Below are 27,672 nucleotides of genomic sequence, written 5' to 3'. Positions count from 1 at the left end.
ACAATCTCTCTCTCTCTCTCTCTCTCTCTCTCTGTCTCTCTCTCTCTCTCTCTCTCTCTCTCTCTCTCTCTCTCTCTATTTTTAGAATATCTAGCCTCCCGCAGGCTCCACGCGCAGGAGCATTACTGCAAGCCTCCTTAAAAAGAGGGAGGAAGGCTTCACCATCAGTCCAGTTAATATGAGCGATGTCGTCCTTGCTATATCACATTTTTCCACGCAAGCGAGGGGTGTCGACGGTGTTCCATGCGGGGTGGTCGTCAAAGCCCTCCCAATAATTGGCGAGTTTATTCTTAATCTATTTAACTGCACCTTCGCTCAGGGAGTCTTTCCGAGTATCTGGAAGCAGGCACAGTTAATTGCTCTAAGGTAGACCAGCGCTCCTTCCAATGTCATCGACTTTTGTCCAATTGCGCTGCTCTGCTTCCTCTCAAAGGTACTTGAGAAGATCGCTCACACCCAAATCACGGAGTATCTTAATAAAAGTCAAATATTGGATCCCTTCCAGGCCAGTTTTCGTAAACACCACAGTACACAAACAGCGTTACTAAAATTAACTGACGACATACGAATGGCCGTTGACAAGAAGAAGGTGACGATTATGCTGCTATTTGATTTCAGCAAAGCAAATTTACAGGGGCGATCTCAGATCGTAATTTCAAATAAGAACGGTACCTCGGAATGGCTTGAAACCAATCTGGGAGTTCCACAGGGATCTGTGCTGGGACCCCTACTATTCAGTCTTTATGTTAACGACCTACAGAGTATACTTGACGGTAGTACAATTAAACATCTTTTTTACGCGGACGACCTTCAGATTTATCTACACACCAGCAAAGATAATTTTCAGGAAGGCGTGGCTCGATTGGCTGAAGCGGCGCGGCTGGTTTCTGACTGGGCGGAGAGCTCCGACCTGCGACTCAACTCCGGCAAAACTAAGTCTATTATTTTTGGTTTCACGAGAAATGTTAATGATATTAAGTCGTGGAAACTGTCTGGGGTTCCGTTGCCCAGAGTCGCTACGATTCAGAGGCCAGCAAGTGTCGTCGCAGTGCCCTCTTGAAGGAGGCGAGTGATGGTAGGCTTCGCAGAGTAGAAGGGAGAGAGTTCCAGAACCGAGCTCCCTGGACCTGGAAGGCCCTAGCTCCGGTTTCAGTGCTTACGGTAGGGATGCTCAGCTTCGGAGTAACTCCCCTACTGGAGGGTCTCGGCTTGTGTTTACTGAAAAATGAGGCCAGATACGAGGGTTCACCGATCCGAATTACTTTGTAGAGTAGAATGGCCTCAAAGTAGAGCCTTCTGGAATCGGTGCGAAGCCATTCAAGACGCCTCCGGTAGGGACTGATGTGTTCATCCCTTCTAACCCCGAAGATGATTCTCACACATGAATTGCTCAGACTCTGTAACCGTATTCTCTGTTCATTCGATGCGTTCGGGATGGTCACAGTGCAGTAGTCGATGTGTGGTTGTATCAGTATCTCAACTAGCCTTCTGCGGAGAGTGTCAGTGGTGCAGCCCCTGATAAACCGCAGGCTATACAGGGCTTTGTTAACTTTTTTCGTGCTAGCATCCACCTGCGGTTTCCAAGTAAGTTTGCTATCTAATACAACACCAAGACTCACGACCGTATCACTGAACGGGACGACCACTCCGTCCGGCAACGAAACCCCAGGCAAGTTCCATGATTTAATATCATTAACGTTTTTCATGGAACCGAAAAATATGGACTTAGTTTTGCCGGAGTTGAGTCGCAGACCGGAGCCCTCCGCCCAGCCAGAAACCAGCCGTGCCGCTTCTGCTAGTCGAACCACACCGTCCAGGAAATTATCTTTGTTGGTTGTAAATCTGGAGGTCGTCCGCGTAAAAAAGATGTTTAATTGCGGTGCCGTCGAGTATTGTTTAAAGGTCATTGACGTAGAGACGAAACAGCAGGGGTCCCAGGACAACCCTGTGGAACTCCCAGATTGGTTTTAAGCTACTCTGAGGTTCCATTTTTATTCAAAATTACCATCCGAGATCGCCCCTGATTTAATCCATAGGAGAGCTGCCCTAGAGAACCCCAACTGTCGCAGTTTAGATAGTAACTTAGAAGGTGAGATGGTATCAAAGGCCTAGCTGAAGTCAAACAGCAACATAATCGTCACCTTCTTTTTGTCAATAGCCATGCGTACGTCGTCGGTCACTTTTAATAACGCAGTCTATGTACTGTGGTGTTTTCTGAAACCGGCCTGGAAGGGGTCGAGTATATGATTTTTGTTAAGATACTCCGTGATCTGGGAGTGCGCAATCTTCTCGAGTACCTTTGAGAGGAAGCAGAGCAGTGCAATTGGACGAAAGTCCTTAACGTTTGAAGGAGCGCTGGTCTTTCTTAGCGCGATTAACTGTGCCTGCTTTCAGATTCTCGGAAAGATTCCCTGAGCAAAGGAGCATTTAAATAGATTAAGAATAAATTCGCCAATAATTGGGAGGGCCTTGACGACCACGCTGTGGTGTGATATAGCAAGGACGACATCGCTCATACTAACAGGGCTGAAATTAAAGCCCTCCTTGCTTGCAAGTAAGATAGTCTCCATTGCATTGTCTATATTTTCGAGGGGTGACACCGATACTCCCGGAAAGTGCTCATTTAGCTCCCCCGGCGTGAAACCAAAAAACTCCTCGTCCTTACGCCCAGGCAGGAGGCCGAGATGACGCATTACCTTCCATATATTTCTGTTATCATCAAGAGCGTCCGATAGTTGTTGGCGAAGGAAGGATTCACGCTCTTGAGCAGAACGCATGTCGACCTCATTGGTGAGTCGAAGAACCTTATCGAAAAGCTCAGCTCTCCCGTGCGCTCATAGCGCCTGAGTGTAGCATTGCGTTTATCCATGAGGATCCTCAGCTCTGGTCCAGACCAAGGAGCATATTTCCTACGTGGGCAAACCGTTTTCAAAGGTGCCAATTCATCAATTGCTAATTTTAGATTGTTATTAAAAACGCATAAGGCGCCCTCCAGATCGGTTTCGATGGAATTATTGGCTGTCCAGTCACAAAAAGACAAAACAAGACAAGGTCGACAAGACTAGAAGTGTCTATGCACTTGTAATTTCGTTAAGAGAAGGTGTCACTCACGGGAGTGGGAGCGTAGATGTCTAGCGAGACATCTATGACACAATGCTTGCCGAAACTAGGCAGCCACTCATTCTTAGATTCCAGAATCGTCTCGTTGTCGTCGGTCATGATAAGGTCAATCCATGTATGAGACGATGAGGTATGATGCGTGGGACCATGCCGGATGATCTGAAGAGATAACTCTTCGGACAGACGCTTGATAGTAGTAGCGTCGTCCGAGTCAGACAATAGGTCCGAATTCAGATCACCCATTATGATCTTATGACTAAATTCGCCGCATAAGTCCCGCAATACATCAGAAAGGTCTGAGTCCTTTTGCATGGGAATTTTCGGGGGCCTGTAAATAATACCTAGAAGCACCGGAGGTGAGTCGCCTCTTTGTACGCTGCAAAATAGGTACTCTGGGATTCCAGATTTTCCTAGACCCATAGTATCAGAAGAAACAAGCTTTTTAATTTTCAATCAATTGCGTACAAATAAGGCGACACCACCTCCGTTTACATTTCTGTCCTGCTTGTTGATGGAATATCCCCCGATGCTAACCAGGCTGTCATCCACAATCGGACCCAGCTATGTCTCTGCAAAGCCGAAGATGTCATACGAGGGGTGCTCTTTTAGAAAATTACGGACGATCCCAATGCGAGCTCTGAGCAAGTTCACATTGAGAAAGCCCGCCCTCAAACTACTCCCAGCACCCGGCGCATTGTCAAGGGGCCTCATATGGAGGGCGCGGATGATGATGATGGCTATGATGACGACTGTATGGATGTTAATGCAGATGATACAGTCGTCAATGATGGCGACGATGCCGGCAAAGCTGCAGCCGATTTGCTTGCCAGGTCCGACTCAGGTCCGTTACTTGAAGTAGTGTCAGAGTTTACGTCCTTTTCAGTGACAGTCATGCATGTGTTCTGTCGTCGAGGTTGTTTCGAGCCGGCCTGACACGCCGTGAGAATGGCCTGCAAATCGGCAGCAGATGCAAACACGTGCGCGCGCTCAACCCCCCCCCCCCCTTGCGCCTAGCCAGGAACCTGCCACCCGCGTGCCAGACATATTTGAAGCCCAGTCCCTGTGCAATGGGCCTCAAGTTTTTGAACAACGAGAATTTTTCCTGGGACAACATTTCATTTATAAAAACTTTATTTCCGGTCAAGCAGGCAGCAGCCTCCGGATCTAGAACACCGGGCTTGATGTCGTTTGTGGTCAGGTAGTTGTTAGCCAGTGCGCTTTTCGCTCGCATGACTTCTCTGACCAAGCTTGACCATGAGTGATGGCAGCACACCACGAGGTGTCGCTGATTTTGTCGCGGTCGTGCCATTTCTCTGAGCCCTGTCTGGTCTACGTATGCGCAGTACTAGAGTACTGGTAATGTCGCTCTTCTGCAGGGCCGGAAGGACGGTGCTGAGAAGTGCGAAGGCAGCTACATCCAAGATTTTCTCGTTGAAATTATCACCATTTTGTATTAATCCATTGATTATGACCTCGCACCCCTCAGCATCGCCCCTTTCCGACCCCGCGCCGTCGCCAGTAGGTGCCATCCGAGGAGAGGAACATTTTCGTGCTCCCGCTAACTCGGTGGATTCACGCTCGATAATAATACTAAGACCCGAGGCCAGCATCGGGCCGCTGTCCGAAACTGGCATCGAGCCCGTGTCATGGTCCTGGCGAGCACGATGAAGCTTTTTGAGTAGTTGTTGCGTTTGTTGCAACTCGTCCCTAAGAGTGCTATTTTCGTCCAGGAGCAGCCTGTTGGTGTCGAGCAATCTATTTGACGCACTGATGTTATCGGCTAGCTGGGTCTCGAGAGCAGAGATACGGGTATTCAATTCCTCCATGCCGACTGTGGCGCCCACTTTTGCTAGGACGGAGAAGATGCCACGTGGCACCGAACCCCTACTCACGAGAGCCCTCAGCCCATCAAGCTGATCCTGGAGCATGTCAAACCGCTGAAAGAAAAGCTCCATCGTGCTCACAGGAATTAAAATATTACATTACATGTTAACGCTATAGTATTTACACGTTATATAGTAACAATTAGCAACGAAATAATAACTATGTGATATAAGTATTCCATTTCCAATTAATATGATAACCTTCTATTATTTCATAATAATTACATTATAGATTCTTCATCAGAATTATCATAAGTCATATTACTTTCATCATCACTTGTGTTCTGGTTTTCTTCTTCCCACTCTTCTTCGTTCATAATATGCCTATAAAATAGATTGAGGATGAAATCATAATTCTGAGCTCATGACAAAATTAAATTCGTAAATAAACTTACGTTTCTTTTATATAGTTCAATGCCTGTGCATTTTGAAAGAATATGCGCTTCTTAGCTAATTTTATTCGATTGCCTATGAACATCAAAGATAGTTTTGGGTCACTCATATGCACTGCTCTGTTAAATACATCCGTAATTCGTGCTAATCTACTTGTCTGTCTGGAGTGTTCTGTCATATTTCTGCTATAAAACTTATGCCAAGACTCATTAGCATCTTAGGCATAGTATGCTAAAGGCATAGGAAATTGCCTGGCAATTTGACAACCATGCATTAAAATTTTATGAAGCGTTGGATTCATTCGACACCATGGATACGTATTGTAGTACAGTTGATATGTATTTATACAGAACCTTTCTAACTCGTCTAATTTAAGCTTTTTTCTGCATTTAAAAGGCTCAGAATAAAACATCATGGACATAATTATTATAGATGCACCTTTTAGCGGTTCTCGAATATCCCACGTTTTAAATGGCATTCTATAAGAAATGTTTAGTAGATGCTCAAATGTATTAATTTCCGCGTGCAATAATCCCAAACCATACTTCAGTGATTCAGCAACAGGAGTGAAATTATTGCCAAATTCTCCAAATTGATGAGACGTTATCTTACAAATTGGACATCTACTGGTTGCTCTATTTCCCACTATTACATTTAAACATTTGCCATCAAAAAGAGTTTGTGTAAAATCATAAGAAACGCAAATGTTTTTCCATCGGACAGACTAAATTTATAAGAACAGATATTCGTTATTTCATTTTCTAATCGATTGTATTCACGTATGGTCGAATCATCTGTTTCTTTTTCGAATGCAATCCTCAATGTCGACAAAGCCTTACACTTTGAGAAATTGGATTGATCCATGATTTTCCATCAGACTTATTGGAGCTTATTTTAATGATAATGAATCTTGTAACGAAGAGGGATTGCTCGGAAGCTTCGCTTTCATTTACAGCATCCTTACATTTTTGATGTACATTTTTATGGCCTGAAGAACTATCGAACCCTACAGTTACAGAAAGCGTTAAATCAATCAAGTCGTTGACACTCCAATCCAAAACAACTGCATTGCAAAGTCGCTCACTAGTTTTATTTAACATCTCCTGCATGGATACCACAATCTGTACCTCGCAAATATCGTCACCATTTGGTAGACATTCGGACAAAGCTTTGGAAATTCCTGAATAGCAGGGATAAATGGGAGCATTTCTCATTTTACAATCTTTAGATAAACTTATGTAAGAATTTTTATTCAAGTTTTTCTCTAAATAAAATGCTGCAGCTGAATCTGCTATATGTTTCAATATATTTGACTCACACTGTTGATTATTCTCATTTTGCGTTCCATTGGATAAATCAGTATCATCTACGGTGAATTTCTTTACAAGACTTAACGCTATTTCTAAAATTTCAACATCATTTTGGGCGAAGCCACATACCTTATTATGCTTATTTTTTCTTTTTCGTCCGCCCATCTTATGAATTATAACGATATATGATTTTGTGAATAGCGTGTATGATCTTCAATAAATTTAACATATACAGGGGGTATGCCGAAAAAAAATTGATTCTAGCCTTCTGCAAGGAAAAATTTTTAAGATGAATTTTTAAATTTGCGTATCTTTTTTAAAATAGAAATTTTGGCATTTCTTCGTTTTTGTCTTTTTTTGTGTAAAAGTAATTATATGATATCACTCACGATTTATTCTCATAATTTTTGCACCTAATTTTAATAAAAAAAAAAAAAAAAAAACAACATACTATATCTTTGGAAAGATGTGCATTAATTTGTCGGAATTTATGCTGTGATGAAACTGTGATCTTATTTTATTTAATTATTTTAAGTAAGTATTTATCGTATGCCACAGAAATTTATCGAAAAAATGCTACAATCATGAGTTTTATCAAATCTAATTCTGTGGATTTACGGCAAAACGACTTTAATTAATTTTTTGTAGTTTTTAGATATTAGCAAATTTAATTTTTTTTTTTTTTGTAATATGTACTCAAGTCATTTTGGTTTTGAGCCACAGAATCATTTTCTTTTATTATCTTTGGCGACAGATTCTAATTGTTGAATATTTTAAAACTTACCGTTTGAACAATTTCGTAACTGAAATAACACTTTATAAAAATTACACTTTGTAAACAATAATACTTTGTATAAAACAACACCTCGTGAAAAATAACATTTGCTTGCTTTTCAAAACTAGGATTTACATAAATATATATTCTTTAATTAGTTATGGGAAACAACGTCTTCTGTTAAAGTAGTGCATAGAGTATATAGATTTTATGCGCAATTTTTTAAAATGATTTTTCCTTTTGTAATATTTAAATAATGTCAATTTTCGATCAATATGAAATTATTATGAATGCATATAAAAATAATATAAATATTATATAATATATTTTTATATACATTCATAATATTTAAATGATCAAAACATGACAATATTAAATATTACAAAGAGAAAAATCATTTTAGAAAATTGAACATGAACTCCATGTACTCTGTATGATACTACTATGATACACTATGATAACATTTGAAAAAATAATGACAAATAAGATCACTTATCACTATATCCATTTCCAAATAAAAATTAAAAAACAAATAATTGCAAATAATGACAGAAAAATTTATATAATTTTGATTTATAGTATTTTTTGTTATATCCTAATATTTCCTATTATCTGATATTATCTATATAAAGTAATGGTAAGTGGTACTTATAGTATCACATAGTTATTATTTCGTTGCTAATTGTTACTATATAACGTGTAAATACTATAGCGTTAACATGTAATGTAATAGGCTAGGTTACATAATTATATATATGTATATATATATATATATATATATATATATATATATATATATATATATAACAATTTATGTACGTTATATGTGGTAAGAATAATAATATTTTATTTTATCAACAATTTTATGTGTGTTAAGTTTGAAATCTTTCATGCTACAGAATGAAACTTCTCAGATTTAAAATTCCTGTAGGTTAGAATACTTCAAAATAACATGTTTTCTTGTTTATATAGTGCCGTATTATTAGAATATAATATTCGAAGCTAATCAAATTAGAGGTCCGTGATTTATGATAATTCTAAGTCCCGGATTCACGTTTCTTAGTACAATAGGCCGAAATAGATGAATTTTTAGGTTATGTAGGTAAAAAAAATACCCCCGCTCGATATCATCAGAAAACAATATTCTGATATTTTTCCCTATATCTGAGAAGTACAACCTTCATTTAAAAAAAAATTAGGTCCCTAGCACTTTCCTGAGAGGCGCAATTTGATTTTGACAATACTTTTCCTGAAATGGCCCATAGTGTGCGGCCCCGAACCCCTGACCGCGTATTTGCAGACGCCGTCGACGCCGCGAGCCGCGTCTGCTGGTGGGGAGAGACGCTAGGTGTTGTCGACTTGGTTCGGAGAGAGAGAGAGAGAGAGAGAGATTTTAGATTTTTAGATTTAATTCTTTTTTTTATTGTTGTACATTGTGTTGTACATATACAATTATAGTATATTATAAAAAGAATCAAAATTTTGTGTAAGGGTGTTTTGTGTAAGGGTGCTAGTGCGTGTAAAGAGTGTGAAATGGAATGAAGTGAAATGAGATGAATGAGAATGTGTGTATGTTTGTGTGATGTTTATGTGTTTTCCAGATTGAAGAAGCAATTTTTAGCTGCTTGTTTAAAGTGTGATATGGATAGTGTGTTGCGAAGATGAGATAGAAGGCTATTCCAGAGGTAGGAGGCGCTGATGAAAAATGAATTCTTCAGCGTCTCCGTCTTGAAGGACGGGATGTCCAGTGGAGTCACCTCACCCCTCACAGGCCTGAGCGCGACGTGGAAATCAAAATAGGCTAATAGATAAGTAGGTGTTGAGGTGTTGAACATTTTTCTTAGAAAACAGGCCATGAAGTATTTCTTACGTCCGACGGTGTTAAACCATTGCAGCTCACGTCTGTAAGGGGAGATGTGCTCGTCGCTCCTCACACCGTAGATATAACGGATCCCCGTATTGACAAGCCTCTGCAGTTTTAAGTCAAGTTCCTGAGTCAGATCGCAGTAAGCAAGTGAGCAATAGTCAATGAGGGAAAACAGGAGTGCTTGCACTAAATGTTGGCGCAATCTAAGGCTAGTGCTTTTCCGAAAAAAATAGAGACGGTACATTAAAGAGTAAGCACGTTTACAAATTTGTGTAACGTGCTCTTTCCACGTAAGTTTGGAGTCAAGCACCAGCCCCAGGTTGCGGACCGTTGATTCAAAGTTGACCTGGGCTCCCCCTATATTTATATAGGTGTTAACAGTAGAAGGTAGAGCGTTTATATAGTAGGGGGAACCCAAGACGATAGCCTTAGTTTTAGTTACATTTAGTTTAAGTCTATTCAGCGCAGCCCAGCCCATTATCCTCTCGGCGTTAGCGCTCATCCTGACAGAACAGGAGTCAAGCTCCTCGAGGTACCATTGGCTGTAGATCTGCAGGTCATCCGCGTAGATTAGATGGGACACATCTGAATCTAGGCAAAAACCAATATCATTGATGTACAACGAGAACAACAAGGGACCTAAAACTGACCCCTGTGGGACACCGGTGTTTAGTGGTAGAAAGGTAGAGATCTCATTGCTGTCACCAATGACGGCCTGTTCTCTTCCCGAGAGGTAAGATGCAAGCCAGCGTATAACCTGCTTGGAGAAGCCGAAGGAGGATAGCTTTCCGAGTAGCCTGACGTGACACACCGTATCAAACGCCTTGCTAAAATCAAATAGAAGTAGAAGAGTGACCTTCTTCCTGTCTATCCCAAGCCTGACATCATCAGTCAGCTTAATTAAGCCGGAATACGTGCTGTGGCCAGTGCGAAAACCAGTTTGGAAGTTGTCAAGATAAAGTCTTGTTTCAAGGTATTCAGAGATTTGATTGTACACCAGCCACTCCAGCGCCTTGGATAGGAAACAAAGTAGAGAGATCGGACGGTAGTCTGTTACAGCTGTTGGAGAGTTGATCTTGTTTAATGCTCTTACGAGCGATGACTTTCAGGCGGAAGGAAAGCGTGCCTCGCTCAAAGACAGGTTGAAAATTTGACAAAGTAAAGGAGCGAGTATTGGCAATGCTTCGGAGATTACAACCTGTGGGATGCCATCGCTTCCCCTGGCCTGGGTATTGAAGTGTGATACTGCAGCCAATACGTCCGACTCTGTGATAGCCCTGAAGATGAAATGTTCAGGGAAGTCTAGACTCTCAAGGGTTCGCAGATACTCCTCAACAGATGGAGCTTGAGGATCATTTGAGATGGAACTAAAGTGTTTGTTGAGAGCATCTGGAGAGAACCGAGTAGGTGGAGAAGATTTAGAGGTAGTAATACCAAGATTTTCAAGCTCTCTCCATATCTCTGCAATGTCGGTCAGAGTAGACAAGCGTGAATAATAGTAATTCAGCCTGGCCTCCTCGACCTGTCTATGAGCGTCGTCCCTTGCGATTCTATAAAAGTATAGATCCCAAGGTAGTCGACTTCTGCGAAAGCGTCTGTAGAGTCTATTCCTTTCAGTTAAAACGCCCGGACGAGCCATCGAGAGGAAGAAGAGAGAAGTAGAAGGAGAGAGACACGTCAGGTGATCGCTGGCGACTCCGTCGCAACTTATTAGCCATTATATCAATTTGTTTTCTACATAACTAATAATAGGTCAGGCCCATTCTGAAACTTTACAGCTACTTTTTTACTATAAATCTTTTTACTGTATTGAGGTTGTAGGAGTACGGATCAAACATTCAGATTTTTATATTTTAAGGTTTGAAATGCAAATAAAGTAGCCTTAATACACACACATACACACACACACATACATATATATATATATATATATATATATATATATATATATATAGGGCTTTTAAAGTATTTTTATTGAAAAATTCAGAAAATTTCACAAAAAAAAGTATTTGGGTAGTTTTAGTTAAAAATGTATCCCGTATGAGCTACAAATCATTGAAAATAGGCAAAAATTGAGTCTCCCTCTAACGCATTATCTCCCGTCGCAGACATCTGGGGTCTGTCACGGCGTGGTCTGTTGTCGATTTTTTATGTGTAGAGTACCTGTTGTCGCGTGGTTTTGAATAATGGTCCAGATATTTTCCTATTTGAGAGAGTGGACGGGTGGCATGTCATTGTGAAGAGATATATTTGATATATTTACGCTTACCATTTATGTGTGTATATAGTGTATCTGTTGCGTAATCTCGGGTGTCCGTATATAAAATGTACCATGAGAATATGTACATGGTATACGCAGGAGGTTAATTTGCTTATTCGAATTTTACATAATTTTGCACAACTTTTGCTATAAACGGCAAACCGCACGCAAGTATTTTTTATAATACAATTCTCAAATATTGTCCTTTAAAACTGTCGTTGTTGTGGACCATTTTATCCATTACAAACCCCCTTTATCGCAACGTTATGTCGCGAAAAAAACTGTTTTAATTCTTTGAAATCTATCAAAATGTTCTTAAGGTTTTGCGCCTCTGCTGCTTCAATTGCTGCCTTTAAATATTCTAGAACGTAGTCGTAAGTACAGTTTACCTTTCCGAATAAAGTTTTCAAAACGTTAAAATGCTGATCGACCAGTGAACTGTATAATCGGAGTCCTTCGAACGTCGACTGTTGCATGACGATGCCTGGTGGGTTGTTAGATGTTTCCAATTTTTTACAAACAGTCTGAACGATATCTACTTCTTTTTCTTCGTCTTCTGTAGCAGGCTAAGAATTTTTAGGTCTTTCGTCGATTGCGATAGATCAATCTATTCCGATAGATCTGGTGCCGTACGAGGTTAAAAAATTTAATGGTTAAAACGAATAAGAATTGTTAAAGTATGCTGTTATAGCGTCAAACTGATCTTTTAAAAGGTCCCAGCTGTTCTTGCCGAGAGTTACGTTTTTGAACTCAGGTCCGTCACTCATGAGTTTGATAACCTGAGGATAGTAGCCGTCACTGTACTCCAGTCCAATGCGTACTTTCTTTGTGCTGGATTTGTTAAGTGCGTATGTCGTCGACAGGAGCAAATTCGGAAATTCAGCAGTCGGACCGCGTTCACCGAGAGTTCGACAGTACACCATGAATAATAAAAAAAGTTGACTGTACTATTTCACTCGTTAAATAAACCGGCATAGCGTGCACCCGTGTTGTCGGAGAGCCTTAACTGTACTATGAAAAATCGCGGGTTAACCGAGCTCTTTAATACATTTTTTTTTTCATACTTTCATAACGCTGTGTGTCTGTTATTGAACGTTAAAAATGGCCGCTAGAAGGACAACGTTATAAATTGACCGTTAAAATCTATCTAACATGTGACGTGGTCAATCTAGGGGTGAGAACTCGCGTCTCAGCCCCGTCCCGAAGCTTCGACACTATTATTTTATGAGTGGATCTCGGAGTTCGGGTTACAGCGGTGTGTAATGGGAGCAAAAATCACAATACGTTCAATCCTATTACAAACTCTTTCTTACACGATTCAAGCTTACACGCTCCGGCGGTCGGCTTCGTCGCCAACTCGTATCAGCCGCTCGCACACACACACACGCATCACTGCCACTAGGGGGCGACTCGTAAACTCTACTCGCAAGTGACGAAAAACTGTTCGGTTAGTATATAAGGACCTTCCAGATCGGAACATTATATAAAAATATAAATGCGATTAGTCTAGCGATGCGTTGATAGGTTGCGACATGTATAATAATTATATTGCGATGTATGTAAATTAGGATATCATAAAATGCTGTGCGATGCGACTTCGAGATTAAATGTAACAAATAAACAAATGAAAATTCGCCTGCAACACCCAAAAAACACAAATAAGAGGAAAAGCACCAACAGACGACAAAATAAAAGGGCAAAAATATTTTTAAAAAGCTTGAGTATCTATAAACTTTGATATGCGGTACAGTAAAAATTGCTATGTAGTATAGTAAAATCTGGTGATCTGAAATTTTACTATACCGTATACTAAAATTTAATATAAGTCGAGTTGTCTCCTCGTTGCTATACAGTATAGTAATTTTTTATGAAAATTGTAGGAATATTTAGTGATACATTTCTCTCCGTGTAGGTATGTACAGAATATATCTATAGCTATAACAGACGCATGCTATACTTATATAATGGCAATATACCTATCAAAAATCTCAGTATATATGTATGTATGTACTTACTCGAGGTTTTATTAACGCTTAATCAAGGATACTACTGTTATTCAGTTCGCTTCAAGTCTTCGTCTCAGAAAGACAATTGTAAATATGTTATTATTGGCTGAATTTAGTCACGTGCGAAGAGTGCTACTCAGTGAAGATGAGAGATCAACTATTGAGCATGCAATGATTCCTGCAGTATTGGATCAAATCAATATTTATTTAGAGCGAGGTTTGACTTTATATGAAATAAAGAGAGACAAAACCATCCGAATTTTTGTTGACATCGCGAATCAATTGCTAGTAAAAGAAGAATATACGAATTTTGAACGCCGTAAGTATAATTTACAATTAATATTTTAAATTTGTTTAAATCTCATGAGATATTAAAGTACGTTTTTATCACAGTTTCTAACATTTGCTATTTATACGACAGATTGTATACACTTTTTTTCAAATTTTTATTAATAATAGATTCTTATTTTAAGGTCTAGAGTTAATGCGCCTATACTGCAATCTCAAAAGTAGATATAACTTTACCAAGAATTGGTATAAAAAACAATTGTACTGTAACGTTGTGGCCTTGCTAGCGCGGAATCGGGTAAGTGTGTCCCACCGAACTTAGGGACCGACGCGCAAGGCTACCACGTTAACAAAAGGATCGTCGGGTGACGACCAGGAACTCGCCTCGGCTGCTCAGTATCTTCGTCTTGACGGACCGTGGAGAGTGGCGGAGTCCTTCTGTGCTCGGCTTATTTATGAATGGAAGCAAGGGTTCTAGCATGCACAATAATGACACTCTAATAATTTGTGCTAAGAGCCTTCGGGCCTTATCTGCACTCAGAACGTTTATTCCCTCGAAATAACAATGTGCACTACGTGCAATCGTGTGTGCGTTTGTTGTGCGTCGAGACGACCATCTAGATCGGCCGGCGCACTATGCGCGACAATCGGGCTTTGTCCTTGGCCCTACACTAAGTTATATACTCGCTCGTGCTCTTCTGCACGTGGTGTGTCATGCGCCAAATTAACCGAGAGAGAGAGAGAGAGAGAGAGAGAGAGAGAGAGAGAGAGAGAGAGAGAGAGAGAGAGAGAGAGAGAGAGAGAGAGAGAGAGAGAGATAGGTGGGCTATTCTTCGACAAAGGACAGACTCACGGGTTTACCGATGAACGTCGTGTTGCCGCTGCTGAACGGGCTGATTGCTCTGGGTTCTACCTCGTCAGCGCCGTTTGGTTGGCGGTCCACTGAAATCCTCCTCGTGGCGTTGGCGAGAGCTGCAGGCACTAAGTTGCCTTAGCCTGGGCACGATGTCGGCCTGACGGTCTGGTTTGGATCCGCGCCCTCAGAGATGAGCGGCTCCGACGGCTGGCCGGCTTCCGCGGCTCCTGGCCACGTGTGGTCGCAACCAGAATCGGGAGTCGAGAGAGCGAGTCGCGCTTCTCTCTGCTGATTGATAGTCCTTCTTCGATCGATTCGGGGCCCATCGGATTGCTTCGTGCGAATCCGACTCTGCTATCTCGTTCTTTCTTGTTGCGCGTTTATTAGTCAGCGTCGGCTATTGTCATGCTGCTTTCCTTTTGTCCCCCTCTTTCTCTCCTATTCTACTTCTATGCTTCGCGCGCGGCTCCTGCCGCCTTGATAGTCGTCGCAATGTGTATTTGTATGTGTGTGTGCGCGCCTCGCGCGCGTGTATGTGTTGGGCTTATGCCGAGCAGTTGTGAGGGCATATGCACTGTCACAGTACAAAGGTTTTGGAAGTCTTCCTGTTATTTTTGATATTTAATAAATAAGAAAAATTATATAAAATATCGTTGCTATTTTTTAAAATGTTTTAAATTTGTTAAGATATTATACAAAAATATTTACTATACAGCAGCCCGCTTTTTGCATGACAAATGTATACATAATTTTTTTCCGATTTTTCTTGTAAGCAATTATAAAAGAATTCACACACGTGTATCATAAAAAATATCAACTTACCTTTCTATTAGCATTCACAAATCTTTGTATAGAAATATAATATACCACGTAGATTCACTACAGCAAGGTTATACGAATTTCAACTCGAAGTCACACATACAGCCTTATGTATGTTTTGATGCTTTTGAAACGCGAACTGTAGCTATAAGAGTTATATCATAATACTCTTGTGTTTCGTTCTTTTCGCGATAAAATTTAGATTTAGATTGATCGGCAAAAAAGGAAAAAAATATTACTTATTTTAAAAGATTTATGTGTTAATGGTCACCCATCCAAGTATGAAACACGTATTTTGGTACTTAACTTTCATAACAGGAAGTCCATGGTGCGATGACGTAAATTACGTATGTCATTAGTAACAAATTTAAACATTTTGTTACGTATTCTTATAACGTAATTTTACTACATAATTAAGATTTAAATAATATCTCTTATATTTCTAGGCATAAAACCTTTAATTATTAATTATATGGCCTATAATTATTAATTATAATTAAAAATTTCAATTATTAATTATAAACCTTATGATTAATAATTAAAACTTTCAATAATTAATTATAGGCCGTATAATTAATAAATAAAACTTTTAATTATTAATTAAAAAATGAATAATTAGCCATTTTTGCAACCCTGCTTTGAATTCATAACCTTCGATGTACTGGTGAAAATTGCATACGGCAAAAAGCACGGCTAAGCATTCTTGTTCGCTAACTGTGTAATTCCTGACTGTGGGGGTGAGTACTTTGCTGGCGAATTCGAGTACTCGGTCTTGTCTGTCTATGCACTGCGGTGATCAAGGTCAAACGACGGAATGCTGTTGTTCGTGGCGAGGAGGCGTTCCTCCTAGCCAAGCTGCTCCGCTCCTCGGAAGGCTCCTAGATAGCTGCTTTTGGACGTCAAGCTGAGATCGAAGGTGCTAGCCATGAGAGTTGATTGCTCGGATGATGCTCGTCGACACGATACGTTTACCGGGATACTTTAGTTCGGTCTCTGCGCACGTGTGTTTACTGGTCGCAAGCCTGAATTAGTCTACCTTCACGCTTAGTGTCTCACGCGCGCCTCCGCGCACGACTTGGCAACACCGTGTTTGCATGCTGAGTTAACATCGCGCGATTAAACGAGCGCGCGTAATATGAATTCGCGACCGCTCGTTACAGAAGAAAGTATTAAAAATTCACGAATAAAATATCATTGCTTATTAAAATTACTATGAGATTCTATATTAATTTATAATTCTAAAACTTAAAAATTTTTCTCATCAGAGAAAAAAAACCGCTCCTAATTCATTGGCATGTAGCTTCCTCCAACTAAATTTATATGTCCAATGAATAAAATATTGTTTTGATATACAGTATATCTGCCTGCTAATGTATGAGACGTTTATCGATACATAATTTAATATATGTTTTGAATGTTTCATTGTTCAAAAATTTGCAGACCCCTCTGTTTTTTTATTATAGAATACGAACACTGCTATGCACTGATATGTTTTTGGTTTGAATAGGTAGTTATAAAAAACTAGTTAAAAATAGCAGCTAGGTTATAATAATATTAAATTTGGATAGTATTAAGCATTTTTAATAAAGAGTGAAAGTTTAATACATAAAGTTATAATAAAAAAATTAATTGATGCGATAGTAAATTAAAATCATAGTTGACAATTATTATATTATATAATCAAACAAATGTAAAATTTACAAATTATTATAATATAACAAATAGAAAAGTTGAAAATGGCACAGGGAGGGTCATCTAGCGGGAAATCGGCAAGGCTAGGAAAGTAGCGTGGGTGGGACCGTAGGTGAAGCGGAAGAGGCGATGCTATAGGTCGATGACCGATATAGAGGGCGCTGATGCGGACCCAAAGGGATGGGCCTGTCAGAAAAATCGGTTTGGAAAGGGAAAAGATGCGACGCGGTGGTGAAGGGAGAAAAAGCGTGCGGAGGAAAGTGGAGTCTCGTCGAGGAGTTCAGCCGAGGTGGCTGCTCTCAAGTAAATTTTTAAGTTTTATTTTGTAACCTATACCTTGGTGGTTAAAGGAATCTATTAAGTTCACTTGAGTTTCAAAAATAAAAAAATATTTTTTTAAAGGTTAAAAATACTGAGTTTAGAGTTTTCAATTTCTAAATATTTCTTCTAAATTAATCAATCTCTTCAAGAAGAAAGGAAGAAGCTTACGTCCTAGTAAACTTAAAATATCCACATAAATAAGTAAGTAAATAAAAAGTATTTAAAAATATTTAAGGGTGGTAATTTTGTAAAGTGAGCAGGCCTTGAACGCTGCCGCTCATTTTATGAAATAATTTTGGGAGAACTTATCGAGTTGCCTGGAGGGTTGACTGGACTTCGCTTGTTCGAGGCCTTTTGACCTACAGACCAACCAGACCTGTTCGTTGGTGAGGGTAGGGAATCTTTACAAATTCACGCGGGTTATTAAAAGAAATAAGAGAGCGACTCCATCCCGAGTTCAGCGGAAGCTGACTCAAAACGGTGAATTTTACATTATGTGCCGACGTTCGGACGTAACACTTATGAGCTACAAATCATTGAAAATAGGCAAAAAATGCAAAAATTGCTTGAAACCTCAACTTTGACTAGCTAGAACTTGAAGCCAAATAAAGGAATTGCGCTGAAATTTTGTTTGGGAGTCAGGTACAACATATAGAAGGTAAATATACAGCTACTCCCCCGCCAGTGCCAGACGTGTCTTGCGTCCGGAACGATACCGTCTTCTTGGGCCTGTTGAGGGATGGGCTGGCGGGGCAGGGCGGCGCACAGTGGGAGAAAATGGACAAAATTCGAGCCCCGCGTCATTTTTAATCGTAGAGCCATGATTTTTTTTAAACTCTTTAAAAAAGTATCAAGTTTAAGCTACAGGTGCGGAAATTATTGTATCACCTTCCCCTAAACCCATGCGACCCCTAGAAGCCACTCCTACCAAATCACAAGCAGTCTAACTCATCTATCCCTGGGAACAGCGAGTTAAATCGCTTAATTTTTTCTTAAAATAATAAAGCCACACACCAGAAGCCAGCTAATCACCTAAATACCTACCCCTAACCTGCTTAACCCCTAGAAACCACTCCTACCAAACCACAAGCAATAAAACATGGTTAAAAAAAAATCTTTATTCGTGTCGATTTTTCACATTGAAATCATTTAAGATTTAATGTTTGGAGCGAAGAAATCGTGTCCTCGAGACTTAAACTTCAGCGTCACAGTTTACATTTTGAAAAAAAAAGGTAAAAGCACATAAAATGGCGGCTAACACGGGAAAATCGTGAAAAATTTCCAGAATTTCTTACTTGAGAATGATAGACTTTAGAAAAAAATTTACTGAAGAAAAGTTCTTAGATTAAATAAAAAAATACGTTGAAATTCTATCAGAATTTTTTGAAGATTTCTCGAATTTATTATATTATAGTATAATTTAATATAATTAAATATATTGATCATACGAGTATTTGATGGTTAAATGTTTATTTTTTGAATTTATTAGACTATAGTATAATACATACAAATATTGATCATACGATTTGTCGATGGCTAAATGTTTACTTTTGGAATGTATTAGACTATAGTATAATACATACAAATATAATTAAATCTATTGATCATACGATTTGTCGATGGCTAAATGTTTACTTTTTGAATTTATTAGATTATAGTATAATACGTACAAATGTTTATTTTATCATATTGAAAAAAAATAAGTTTAAATTTAAATTAAGTTTTCTTCCGTCAAATCTAAGAATATTTCTCTTCAATAAAATGTTTTCTATTACGTCTGTTATAACATAAGGCATACGTGCGTTCTGTTGATTCTAACTCTATGTATTTATTTTTTGTTAATTAATACAGCTGCGACTAAAGAATCAATCAACTTTTATTTCATATTTTCTGTTTCTACGTTAATAAACACATGGACTTCAATTTTAATTGAGGATGTAAAATTACTTGACTTTTTTCTTATATTTCATATCAGCAGTAGTGAGTTTTAAGATTTATTTAGAAATGAAATAATGCAGGATACAGACATCATATTGATTTTCTTAATAAAATAAATAAATCCGATTAAGACCGACTAAAACTTATAATCAGATTAAATAGATTTTAATCGATTTAATTCGATAATTTCCGATTAAGAAATCCAATTAAACCCTATTATCTTTCGAATCGGATTTAATAAGTTATTTTTACCAGGGAAGCTTCAACGTCAAATATAAATACTTCAACATCAAATATGAATACTTCAATATCAATCATGAATAATGAAGCTTTAACATTATTTACTAGTAATAATTCACGTACTTCTGAAAAATTTTCTAATGTTCGTAATATAGGTCGACCTCATATAAGTTATGACAAAGGATGTTCAAAAACAAAAAATAGACGAGCTCGTGAAATCTCTGTAAAGCATTCTAAAGAGGAGCTATCGTTGGCGCTAAAATTAAAAGAACAAACATCTTCAGCAGATAATACTACGGATACTATAGAAAATTTATTTAGTACCGAATATACAAATAAAGTATTAGCAATGTTTATGGACTTAGATTTAACAAAACGAACATATGAGAAATTAAGGAAACACACTTACAATATGCATGGAAATAAATGATATCCACCTTATTCTGCAATCGTAGACGCTAAGAAAGCTTGTTACCCTGAGCATATCACTTGTTCTAATAGTGGAACGAAAGTACATTTTATATCTTTGCTAGAACATACTATAAAACGGATTCTAATGACTTTAGATAAAGAAGTATTAACAAATGCAACGAAAAGATTAATATTTGTGGGCAAGTGGGGAATGGCTGGAGCTTCAGGACAACAGACGACAAGACAAAAATGGAATTTTGGTGATGTCGACTCCACCGATCTTGAATCAAGCGATGATAATTCTGTTTATCAAACTACAGCCACTGACGCATCTGTATTTATTTATAATTTTGTACCTCTGCAGCTAAGGACTACAAAAAACGAAATTTTTTGGTTTAACAAAAAACCTTCATCCGTATTTGTCGTCCAATAAATTTCAAATTTCTTAAAGAAAGCGATAAAGTAACCGAGAAACATTACGAAAATATTTCAGCATTGCTAAAGAAAATAAAAAATTATAACTTTGAATGTATGGAGATGGCATTTGACATAAAATGTACCATGATAGATGGCAACGTATGCAATGTTTTCAGTAATCAATAGTCCTAAAGATATTATTGATATGAATTTTGTCTTAAAACTTCAGGGCAATACAGAGTTTTACCAATGGGGATTTCCTATCTTAAACACCTGGATTCGATCCATGGAATATATTTTACATATTTCTTACAATCTACATTTTAAGAAAGGATCAGCAAGAGGTTCAGATAAAGATTTGAAAAAAGAGAGAAAATCGTTAGTTCAGCAGTCTTTAAAGAGCAAACTTGGTTTAACGGTAGATGTAGTCAAGCAAGGTTCTGGAACAACTAACACAGGAAATGTGGCACGTTCTTTTTTTGCCAAATCTAAAGCAGTATCTCAAATTATCGGTGTAGACGAAGAGTTATTAATTAGAATGCATGTAATTCTACAAATTATACCCGTGGTATAAAATGCCACCTTCTGTGTATAAAGTACTAATACATGGATGTGACATTATGAGGAAATTTGATGGACCTATTGGATATTTTTCAGAAGAAGCCCAGGAATCCAACAACAAAATATTTCGCCATGCTCGAGTTCGACATAACAGAATGTATGAAAGAAGAAAGACGAATGAAGATATAATTCATTATTGCTTAGTTTTATCAGATCCAGTCATAAGCAGCTTGCGAGATGTTGAAGAAAAAAAAAACTAAAGAATTAACTTCACAAGCTCAAACATTTCTGATGAAATGATAATTTAGTAATTCTAATCCTGAATAAATGTCTCAACTTTGCTATGTAAAAATTATAAAACATTACAGATATAAAAACTAAAAAAAATTAAAAACAAAAAAAAAACAACAAAGAAACCTCTTTGAAGACTGCAACCTTGACGTGGTAAAGGGGCTTAAATATGTTTCAACGCAGATGACTATATGACGCAACTGGCGGGTTATACGATTCTGCGTGTTTCCGGTCTGGCCTGTGGAGTGGGTTTTTATTATTTTTAGAAAAAATAAAGCGACTTAACTTTCTGTTCCCAGGGTTAGGATAGTTAGCCTGCTTGTGGTTTGGGAGGGGTGGTTTCTAGGGGTTAAGCGGGTTAGGGGGAGGTATTTAGGTTATTAGCTGGCTCATAGTGTATGGTTTAATTATTTTAAGAAAAAATAAAGCGATTTAACTCGCTGTTCCCAGGGTTATGCTAGTTAGCCTGCTTGTGGTTTGGTAGGGGTGGTTTCTAGAGGTTAAGCGGGTTAGGGGGAGGTATTTAGGCTATTAGCTAGCTCATGGTGTATGGTTTAATTATTTTAAGAAAAAATAAAGCGATTTAACTCGCTGTTCCCTGCGATAGATGAGTTAGACTGCTTGTGGTTTGGTAGGGGTGGCTTCTAGGAGTCGCATGGGTTTAGGGGAAGGTGATACAACAATTTCCGCACCTGTAGCTTAAACTTGATGCTTTTTTAAAGAGTTAAAAAAAATCATGGCTCTACGAATAAAAATGACGCGTGGCTCGAATTTTGTCCATTTTCTCCCACTGTGCGCCGAGAGAGAAAGGAGGGCTGGCTGCCGAGAGTGAGAGAGATGGAGCGTTGCGAGAGTAGCGTCGGTTGATGGCGCTGTACCCGACTCCGAAGCGTCTTCTGTACGGGGTCACCACTTCAGAATTTAAGAGGATTCTTCTTCATATTTCACGCTATCGCTGATGGACAGGACACAGGAGAAGGCGACGCAAATGAAATACTCTCTCGGATTTATTATAACTTAACACTCTGAAGACTCTAATATGACAGAAAGTGAGAGAGCGTGCGCTCTACTCAGCGGCCGAACCCAGAATGGCGACCGGGGGCGTCGGCCGGAAGGCATTATGGCGCCGACTTCAGGGGTAACCTCGCTAGTCGAAGTCGGGTCTTGGACGTAGCGTCTGCTTACACTGGCGGGGTTACATAAAAAAAAAATATTACTGCGGCGTCCTATTAAATTAAGAGTTTATATTATAGGTATAAAAATCATTCAAGCGGTGTCTAGGTGTACAAGGTTGCCGGCGACGAGGTCTAAGTGAAGCGCCCCGTGGTTTTTGGTCTCAAGGTGTTAAAATCATTTGAACGCGGTGTCCAGGTGTACAGGGTGGCCGATGACGAGGTCTAAGTGAAGCGCCCCGTGGTTTTTGGTCTCAAGGTGTTAAAATCATTTGAACGCGGTGTCCAGGTGTACAAGGTGGCCGATGACGAGGTCTAGGTGGTGCGCTCCGTGGTTTTTGGTGTCTAGGTGTAAAAATCATTCAAGAGCAGTGTCTAGGTGTACAGGGTGGCCGATGACGAGGTCTAGGTGGTTTGCACCGTGGTTTTTGGTGTCTAGGTGTAAAAATCATTTGAACGCGGTGTCTAGGTTACAGGGTGGCCGATGACGAGGTCTAGGTGGTTTGCACCGTGGTTTTTGGTATCTAGGTGTAGAAATAATTCAAAAGGGGTGTATATCAGAACAATTAGTGATTTCATGTGAGTGATAAAAATGTTACAAAAAAGCTGTGGTCAAAGGGTTAAAGATGCTTATATTTTATTTTTACAACGTCGAATATGAAATACTCAAAAAATTTTCCAAAAAAGGATTAAAATCTCTAAAAAAAATTAACTTTTGAAAAAGTAAAAGGTTAGGCGAGTCTGATATATTCCCCAACGAAATTACAGATAGAAAAGAACTGAGATCTATCAAACAAAGTCAAGTTTATCATATTTAATCGTAATGAAGCGAGGAGCAACTCTCAAGATAATTACTATTTAAGGGGCCAAGCCTGGGTTAAATCCTGCAAAAAAACAAAAAGATATTCTTCTTTCCAAAAAATGTTTGATTTGATGTAATTTGAAAAAAAAAAAAAATTCTATTGAAAATATATAAAATATACACCATTTTTATCGAAAATATATAAAATATACACCATTTTTATCGAAAATATATAAGATATACACCATTTTTATCGAAAATATATAAAATATACACCATTTTTATCGAAAATATATAAAATATACACCATTTTTATCGAAAAAAACATGTATATACCTTGTAAAATCATTGACCAAAATTCATGACATTTCACTATATAAATAAGTGTTTTGAGTCACTTGCCACGGCTTTTTGAAAGATCCGGACCGTCTTCTTTACTCTATCCGGGCTTAAAATGTACCTTAAACATGCCCCCTCGGACCGATCGAGAGACATTTCTAAAAAATATGAATTAAATATAGTTAGCAACAAATTTTGTTGCTAGCAATGTTTAATCGATATTTTTTAGATAACAAAATTTGTTGCTAACTATATTTAATTCATATTTTTTAGAAATGTCTCTCGATTGGTCCGAGGGGGCATGTTTAAAGTACATTTTAAGCCCGGATAGAGTAAAGAAGACGGTCCGGATCTTTCAAAAAGCCGTGGCAAGTGACTGAAAACACTTATTTATATAGTGAAATGTCATGAATTTTGGTTAATAATTTATAGGTATACAGGTTGTTTCATTTTAATCCGACGACGACAAAAAACTATGGAAAAACTAATTTTAACGAAAAATGACCTTAACAAAAGTTGAAGGGGGTAAAGGGGGCCATCGAATGACACAAACACCTATTACTTTGAACTCGATTTTCAAGGTCATTTGAAGGTCATTGCATTTTTTTAACGGGAACCCCTATTTTTGACCTCGGAATACGGAGCAGCGGAAAAAATTACGTCGGAAATGACATTTCAAGTTTGCCTTAGTGACCTTGAGAAGGTCAATTCAAGGTCAAATAAGAAGTATCAGCCTAAGATTGTTTTCCTTTCAATTTTTTCGTAGAATTATCATTTTGTTTATTTGTTTATTGTAATAAACATTAAGAGAATAATTGACTTAAAATGTGATTATGCTTTGCTGACTTCAAAGCCATTTTGTAAGGTCAAAAGTGTAAAAATGCAATATCAAATGTTATGTGAAGTCCATATTTATATCCTAACTTTAGCATTACCCAGGAACAACGACGTGGACGTAATAGGATTGTGTTCCTTTTGGGGTGCTTGATTAGAGTCAGTCTCCTTGCCTCTCACTTTTCGGGGTGCTTGATTAGAGTGAGTCCCCTTGCCTCTCACTTTTCGGGGTGCTTGATTAGAGTGAGTCCCCTTGCCTCTCACTTTTGCTCAAAATTCAACGCAGGTGCTCAAAGACACCACCATTTTGTTGGATACACAATTCAATTCGCTGCTGAAAATGTTCTACTGTTCTGAGTAATACAGCTCTTGGGATGTTTTCACAAGCCGTTTGAATTCTGTGGATCATATCTTCCCTTGTTGTAGTTTCATGTTCATAAACAACATCTTTCAAATACCCCCACAAATAGAAATCGGGTGATGTCATATCTGGAGATCTTGGTGGCCATCGAACACCCAAATCTCCACGTCCAGTGCGTCCAATCCACCTGTCACGGTAATTTTGATTAAGATATTGTCTAACTATTCCAGCATAGTGCGCAGGAGCTCCATCTAATTGAAACCACATTCTTGCTCTTGTGTATAAATCTACTTCTTCAAGAAGTACTGGAAGACGTTCTCTCAGGAACTGTAAAAAATGATGGCCATTTACATTTTCATCGAAAAAGTATGGGCCTACAAGGTATCCGTTAACAATTCCACACCAAACATCAAGACTCCAACGATTTTTGTTATCTATCTGCCTGTACCAATGCGGATTAACATTCGACCAATAATGACAGTTGTGTCGATTAAGCTCTCCATTGCTTTTGAATTTTGCTTCATCAGAAAACATTACGTATTGAAAAAAGTGACGATCATTAGCAATCATTTGTCGTGCCCATTGGCAAAACTGCAGCCTTAACCTCATATCAGCAGGTGTGAGATCCTGAGTCAAAGTAATATGATATGGATGATAACGTTGACTTCTCAGTATTCTCCAAGCAGTAGCCATAGGTATACCACTTTGCCTTTGAATTTCACGGGTACTAACGTGGGGATTCAAATGAACCATTGCTAAAACGACCATTACACGAAGATCATCTTCGTTGTAATTACGACGTTCTCTAACCCGTGCTAGTTGCCCTTGTTGAGCTCTACGGTAAATCTCACGAATGGTTGTATGACTTGGATGTCTTCTATCGGGATATCGAATTCGATACAAGGCTGCAGCTTGTCGATAATTACGTCTAGATTCACCAAGAATCAATAAAATATCAACCCTTTCAGCGGCTGGATAATCAGCCATTGTTAAAAATTTATAACAAGTTCAATAAAAAATTTTGTTTTTACCAAACTGAACAAAGTAGATAGCTTTCGATGAGTAATAAATTTTAATAGAAAAAATAAAAGTCAATGAATGAAAAAGAGAAAATGTTAAACAAATGATATTTGATTAGTTTGGCTAATCAATAACTATTCAATAACTAGTAAACTATTGAATACTAAGTGTAAGTAACAATGAGTAGAGGATAAATTCATATGAAAAGAGATCTCTTATTAGAAAAATTGTCTATTTCAACAATGAGTCGCGGGAAAATTCAACATGAAAAATCATCTTTACAAAATAAATTATTTATTTCAACAATAAATTCAGGCAAAATTCGATGAGGAAAATTAGTAGCCAATTCTGTCCACGTCGTTCCTGAGTAACGCTAAAGATAGGATAAAAATTCGCTTACGAAAACATCCCAAGAACTGAATAGAATCCAAAAAAATGGTGGTGTCTTTGGGCACCTACAATCAAATCTGTACATAATAAAAGTGAGAGGCAAGGAGACTCACTCTAATCTAGCACCCCAAAGGGAACACAATCCTATTACGTCCACGTCGTTGTTCCTGGGCAACACTAAAGTTAGGATATAAATATGGACTCCACATAACATTTGATATTGCATTTTTGCACTTTTGACCTTACAAAATGGCTTTGAAGTCAGCAAAGCATAATCACATTTTAAGTCAATTATTCTTTTAATGTTTATTACAATAACAAAATGATAATTCTACGAAAAAATTGAAAGGAAAACAATCTTAGGCTGATACTTCTTATTTGACCTTGAATTGACCTTCTCAAGGTCACTAAAGCAAACTTGAAATGTCATTTCCGACGTAATTTTTTCCGCTGCTCCGTATTCCGAGGTCAAAAATAGGGGTTCCCGCTAAAAAAATACAATGACCTTCAAATGACCTTGAAAATCGAGTTCAAAGTAATAGGTGTTTGTGTCATTCGATGGCCCCCTTTACCCCCTTCAACTTTTGTTAAGGTCATCTTTCGACATCAGTAAAATAAAACCAGACAAACAGCTGTTTAGCAGATTTTTTGGTGTTTGACCTTCAATTGACCTTCTCAAGGTCACCAAAGCAAACTTAAAATATCCTTTGCGACGTATTCTTTTCCGCTCTATCCGATTCCAAGGTATAAAATAGAGGTTCCTATTTAAAAAAATCACAATTACCCTCAAATGACCTTGAAAATCGAGTTCAAGGTCATAGGTGTTTGTGTCATTCGATGGCCCCCTTTACCCCCTTTAACTTTTATTAAGGTCATTTTTCGTTAAAATTAGTTTTTCCATGGTTTTTTGTCGTGGTCGGATTAAAATGAAACACCATGTATACATGTTCTTTTTCGATAAAAATGGTGTATATTTTCAATAGATTTTTTTTTTCAAATTACATCAAATCAAAAATTTTTTGATAAGAAGAATATCTTTTTGTTTTTTTGCAGGATTTAACCCAGGCTTGACCCCTTAACTTAACGTGGAAATCAAAAAAGGCTAATATGTAGGTAGGCACTAAAGTGTTAAAAATTTTTCTTAGACAGCATGCCATAAAGTATTTTTTACGCCTGGCCGTATTAAATTCTCCCCATGGTATTCGGCTTGAACATCTTACGGAAAAATTATTTACATAGGGCTGAAAAATACCTCAGTCGGTTCTGATGACTTCAATCCGATTGTTTGACCGAGTAATAACGAATT

General features: G+C 38.3%; 1 protein-coding gene across 2 annotated transcripts in view; it reads left to right on the top strand.

The window, feature by feature from the left end:
* Positions 1–27,672, top strand: part of LOC100117424 (major facilitator superfamily domain-containing protein 6) — a 380,954-nt gene that overhangs the window by 323,285 nt on the left and 29,997 nt on the right. The window lies entirely within an intron of this gene.

This window comes from Nasonia vitripennis (genome assembly GCF_009193385.2).
Source record: "Nasonia vitripennis strain AsymCx chromosome 1 unlocalized genomic scaffold, Nvit_psr_1.1 chr1_random0012, whole genome shotgun sequence".
Lineage (NCBI taxonomy): Eukaryota > Metazoa > Arthropoda > Insecta > Hymenoptera > Pteromalidae > Nasonia > Nasonia vitripennis.
Note: the sequence above shows the minus strand (reverse complement) of the source record. Positions and strands in the feature narration are given on the sequence as shown.